This window comes from Pseudonaja textilis, chromosome 9 (assembly GCF_049901715.1).
Source record: "Pseudonaja textilis isolate UNSWEBS1 chromosome 9, rPseTex1.2, whole genome shotgun sequence".
NCBI classification, from domain to species: Eukaryota; Metazoa; Chordata; class Lepidosauria; order Squamata; family Elapidae; genus Pseudonaja; species Pseudonaja textilis.
Genome location: NC_141998.1, coordinates 2,620,471 through 2,626,470, shown reverse-complemented (window position 1 = coordinate 2,626,470; position 6,000 = coordinate 2,620,471).

The window sequence follows — 6,000 nt, the reverse complement described above, 5'->3', positions numbered from 1 at the left end:
ACGACCCTCTGAAAGGATGCAAATGACCAGCTGTCTGCAAGGAGTACAGATCCTTCCATTCCCCACCATCCGGTCAGAACTGAAGAAGCTTCTTGGATGAGAAGCGAAACATCTTCAAAAAAAAAAACAAACCACAATAAAATCCAGTTGCCTCCTGAAAAAGCACCTTTGGGACAACCGTGACCTGGATAAATGAAAATCTCTACAGACTTGGCAACTTTAAGACATCAACTCCCAGCATGGATGGATGGGGAATTCTGGGACTTGAAGTCCACAAGTCTTCAAAAGTCTTCAAGGTCAGACACCCCTGGATGTAAACGAAGCCCTACAATCACGTTTTAAAAAGCACATGGTTGCTTCAGAATTTTGTCCTCCTCCTCCTCTTTTTTTCTTCTTCTTCTTCTTTCTTCTTCTCATCCTCCTCCTCCTCCTTCCCCTGTTGTACAGCTGTCACTGCCACAGGAAAAAATGAAAATGTGAAGAAGCGAAGCGGAAAAAAAGACTTAAGAGGCTTCTTACGTCGTGGGAGGCTTAGGTCTGTCTAGGTTACCAAGAAAATCCAACAGCAAGCGAGGCTTTTCCTCATCTTCCTAATGTCATTTCTTTTGCAATTTCTAATAGGATTAAGTCCAGGCCATCTGCAGGAGATTTTAAAATGACCCCCAACGGCCTCCCCTCCATAGTGCAACCCTGGAACAGGAAGGGACTGAGGGCCTGGCCTCTTCTCTAAGCATCTTTCAAGAGGGTGGCTTAAATCACCCGTCACCACGGCAACCTATTCAGCCATGCTGGACTTTTGTGGTCTGAAGCCGCAACAGGTGGCCAAGAGGAAAGAGTCGGCTACGGAAGGACAGGAATTGATCTTAGCCATAAATCCATCTCAGGAAGAAGGAATCGGAGCGGCAGATGCATTCTGAAAACAGGCAGGAGATGGGGGCGATTACCGTCGTTACAGATTAGTCTTCGACTTACAATTGTTCATTTAGGGACTATTCCAAGTTACAACAGTACTGCGAAACGTGACTTACGACTGATCCTTGCACATAAACAACTGTCCCAGCATTGTCACGGTCACAAAATCCGGGCGCTTGGCAACCGGCATGTATTATTATGACAGTTGCCACCTTCCCTGGTCACAAGATTTGCAAACTTCCTAGCCGGCTTCCTATTCATTGAAACAATTGCAGCAATTTGCTTAACAACCACAGCAAAAAGAAGTTCACACCATTGACTCGTTTTATAACTGCCTCGCTTAAGCAATGGAAATTCTGCTCCATGGTGGTTAAGTCGACTACCTGTAATTTTGTAAGTTCGGTTCTGCTGTGCATTGGGATAAAGGAGTTTCAAGAAATCCCAAAAAAGTGGGATTGATTTCTGAGCAGCCAGAACGCTTTCTTAAGGTTAAACAATGAACACAATAACAAGAGTTGGAAGGGGCCTTGGAGGTCTTCTAGTCCAGCCCCCAGCTCAAGCAGGAGATACTGTACCATTCCAGACAAGTGACTGTCCAGTCTCTTCTTAAAAATCTCCAGTGATCGGAGCACCCACGATTTCTGGTGGCAAGTTGTTCCACTGGTTGATTGTCCTCACAACATTAGGGAGTTTCTCCTTAATTCCAGGTTGCTTCTCTCCTTGAGTAGTTTCCACCCGTTGCTTCTTGTCTTGCCTTCTGGTGCTTGGAATGCCAGTTTGACTTTCCCATTTGAATCCCTGTTAAGGGTGTTTGGGCTCAGGTAGCAAAATGGTTCGAATCTGCAGGCACTGCTGGACAAATATATAGTGCCAAAATGGGGCAGAACCAATATATAGTGCAGACAAAATGGGGCAGATCCATAGGCAGATATACAAGCCTATCATCAGTCACTCTGTACATGTTTGACTAGCTCTGCTTGTGTCCCTCAATAAGGGCCATCTGGGTTCTGTTGGTAGGTAGGTAGGTAGGTAGGTAGGTAGAAAGGAAGGAAGGAAGGAAGGAAGGAAGGAAGGAAGGCAGGAAGGAAAACAGCTATAGCCCTTGAGACTTCACATTGCTTTACAGCCCTCTCTAACCAGTTTACAGAGTCGGCCTCTTGCCCCCAATAATATAGGTCCTCATTTTACCCACTTCAGAAGGATGGAAGGCTGAATCAACCTTGTTGTTGTTACAAACAGTTTTATGAAACAAATACGGGATCACCCATTTCTGAGAACTAGCTGTTTTTCGTAAGGAATTTTTGTGTCAACTAAAGATGTTACAACACTCTTTTACTGGTTGCCTTAGCTGCAGCTTAGATAACTGAAAAGAAGTATTCTTTCTATAATCCAGCAATGCCTAGGGGTTTTACAGCAAGCCAAGATCTGCAAAAACATTGCACACTTCCAGCGCAAATTAAAATCCAGTTTCTAACTTGTAGTAATTACAGTCATAACTTTAAAAATCTGAGCCTTAGCAGATGCGAAAGGAAAGTAGGTTGCACATAATGCAGTCTCCTTATTGATATGAACTAGCAGATACTTTAATGTCAGGATAAATGATGGCTTGCTTATCGAGATCTTTGAATAAGCCATGGCTGCCTGGGTTCTCCAAGTGAGTTAAGCTACAAACTGCAGTGGCTGGCTTTGTACTGTATAGCATGTTTAGTCAAATACAAGCAAGTTCTCCTGATGGCATAGTGTAATGTGGAAACTGTTTTATAGCCTGGCCTATTTGTTTCTTTAGTGCAATGTTGTGTTACAGAAAACAGCAGATAAGCCTTGATGCTATCAGCAGTTTTGGCTAAGGACCATTTTCATTCAGTTTCATGCAACAAAATGCTGAACTAGCTCCCAAACTATAATTATCACGTAATGCACAATCCAAACTATGAGTTCCTCATCTGAGTCCCCCAAAGCTTGGCTTAGTTCCATAGAAATATCTACATCTCGCTGCCAAACTGCATTTTAATTGTAAAACACAAGACACCAAAAGACATCATATGAACTATTCTTTGGTTCACATTGAAAAGTAATTAGAATCAAATTTATGTTTCCTTCTGGCATCTATTATTATACCTTTTAGGAAGGTACCACACCCAGATTTCAGGAAGTATCTAGCCTGGAAAAAATGTGCATTTGTATTTTATTTATTTATTAAACTTTTTAACAGCCCATTTCCCTCACAAAGAAGATGCAAGTGGGAGAATTAATTCTGAATAAAACTCCAGCAGATGAAATAACAAAATCCTAATTTTTAAAAAACAACCTGTACATCAATGTCTAGCATACATGATGCTCCGGAGGTTATTATTATGGGACCATATTTATAGATACCTTTTGGCAGAATGTGGAAACAAATAGAGGTAGTCCCTGACTTACAATTCATTTAGTGACCATTCAAAATTATGACACTGAAAAAGTGACGGATGACCATTTTTCACTCTTATGCAGCATCCTCACGGTCACGTGACTTTATATTTGGATGCTTGACAACTGACTCACATTTATGACGGTTGAAGTGTCCCAGGGGTCACGCGATCCCCTTTTGCTACCTTCTGACAAGCAAAGTCAATGGAGAAACCAGGTTCCCTTAGCAACCGTGTGACTAATTTAACAACTGCAGTGATTCAGTCAACAAAGGTGGCAAGAAAAGTTGTAAAATGGGGCAAAATTTCTCACTTAGCACCCTAAATCTTGAGCTCAACTGCGGTTGTAAGTTACAGGTTGTAACCTGTAATATAAAACCAATAAATGAAGTACTAATTTCTGAAAAATAACCTACTCTGGTTTGCCAAAATGTATACAGCTCCTTCCCAATTGGTGCCTGAACACTGAATGGCTGGAAATATTTAGTTCCTCAGTAATATCAATAAACTATAATAATTGTGAGTCATCAAGGTAGTGTTGACTGTTTGCAGCCCTACAGGTAGATTTATCCGGAAGATCTGTCCCCAGCTTGGTCCTTCAGGTCTTCCAATGGTGCACCCATCACCATAATAATTTGAGTCCATCCATCCGTGTTGCTGGTCTTCTCTTTCCAAGCATTATAGACTTCTCAAGAGACTGAAATCTTCGTATAATGCGTTCCAAATGAAGGCGGCCTAAAATAAAATTTAAAAAAAAGCAGAAAATGCTCGATTATTTAGCCCCATCCTCCAATTTACAATCAATGTGTGTTAAAATAATTGCACCTGTTAAATAATCTTTATCAGACGCCAACTTAACACACTCTCCTTTACTAAGCCACAGTGGCGCGGTGGTGAGAGTGCGGTACTGCAGGCTCCTTCTGCTGACTGCCAGCTGACTGCACTTTGGCAGATCAAATCCCACCAGGCTCAAGGTTGACTCAGCCTTCCATCCTTCTGAGGTGGGTAAAATGAGGAGCCGGATTGTTGGGGGCAAGAGGCGGACTCTGTAAACTGCTTAGAGAGGGGTATAAAGCGGTATGTAAGTCCTTTTGCAATTGCTATGCATGTCAATATCCAAGCTGGCCTCAAACCAACCTGTCCAGCCAGCTGTCCTTGTAACGGAGTTTGGAAATCAGAAGTTGTGCAGCTGCTGTGGAAAGGGACAGACCTGTTTGGCTGCCTATTCCAGAAAAGGATGCCATTGAATTTAATCGTTAGCCTCCCCACAATGGAAATAAAACTTTCCAAATGTTAATTACAATTCCTAGTAGCTCCAGTTAGCCTGAGATGATGACTGGTGGAATTCTAAGCCAAGACAACTAGGATGGGAGATTCTGTCAAATAACGGACATAATAAATGTTCAGGATAAACTGTTGAATATAAGAAGATCGAACAATGGCTGCGCTTAAGTGAGGTACCCTTGATACAGAATTGCAACAGAATACACAACAGGACCGTAGCAATGTGCACTTCAAAGCAATCTTGTATCTAGATCAACTCACAATATACAAGACATTTACATTATTACAACTATTAAGGTATCTTCAACCTCATTTCCAGGTTGGACTGAAGAATGTTATGTTCAACTTTTACTGGCAGAATAGGATACCAAGGTAACTCTTAATTGTTGCAGTTTGTTTTTAAAGCTGGTTTTGCACGCCTCATTTTATTTTGTAGCTGTATTCTATAGATTTTTTAATAAATCTTATTTAATCTGATTTGTTCGTATGCAATAAAGCATCTAAACAGACAAGGATAATAGAAGTCACACAATAGCCAGAACATACCAAAAGCTATCGCACGGCGGCATTTCCCCAGTAAACTCAACCAAACACTTTCCAGAAGTGATCCTGATGACAATCACTCAAAGTAAGTCTGACCTGAAGGATATTCCACAATAGGAGATCCATGATGGACAAATATTTCTTCCTGGCCACAATACCCAAGTTCAGGAAAATGAGGGGGAACCAACCATTTACCCCAGAATGTTCATCTCAGCTGGATTGATTCCAACTGGAGAAAGTGTCACTACGGATGTCTCAAGTTAAGCAATATGGTGCTTTCCACGACACTTGCGATCCTACGGCACCCATTACAGAGTCCGCAACACAGATGGAATAGGCTGCCCCTAGAGCATTTTAACAACCACATAGAATCTACAAAGGATGCCCCGCGTAGATGGCAAGGAAGCCTTCCCACCAGGTGGTGATGAGAGTGTGAGCCATCATCACGAGAGCTTCTAACCCAGGCAGGTCAATTCACACAACCGTCAGACATCTGCCAATCTTTGAAGACGTTTCGCTTCTCATCCATCTCATTCTTCAGAGCTGAAGGAGCTTCTTGGATGAGAAGCAAAACGTCTTCAAAGAAAAACCAGAAAGCCTAATGGCCTCGTGAAAAAAGCACCCTTGGGACAACCGTGACCTGAATGACGGAGAATCTCCATAGACATCTAAGACTGTCTTCCTCAGAAGTAGCGTTACTCAAGGGTCAGCAGCCGGACAACAGAGATGAATCACCTGCAATTCCATCCTGCTTGGTCCAACCACAGCCTTTATCTCCCCCAAGCCCCAAAGGCTCTTCCTGTACTTCCCTGGGGTGGTTATGTGTAATTAAGATAACCTTTATTAAGATGAA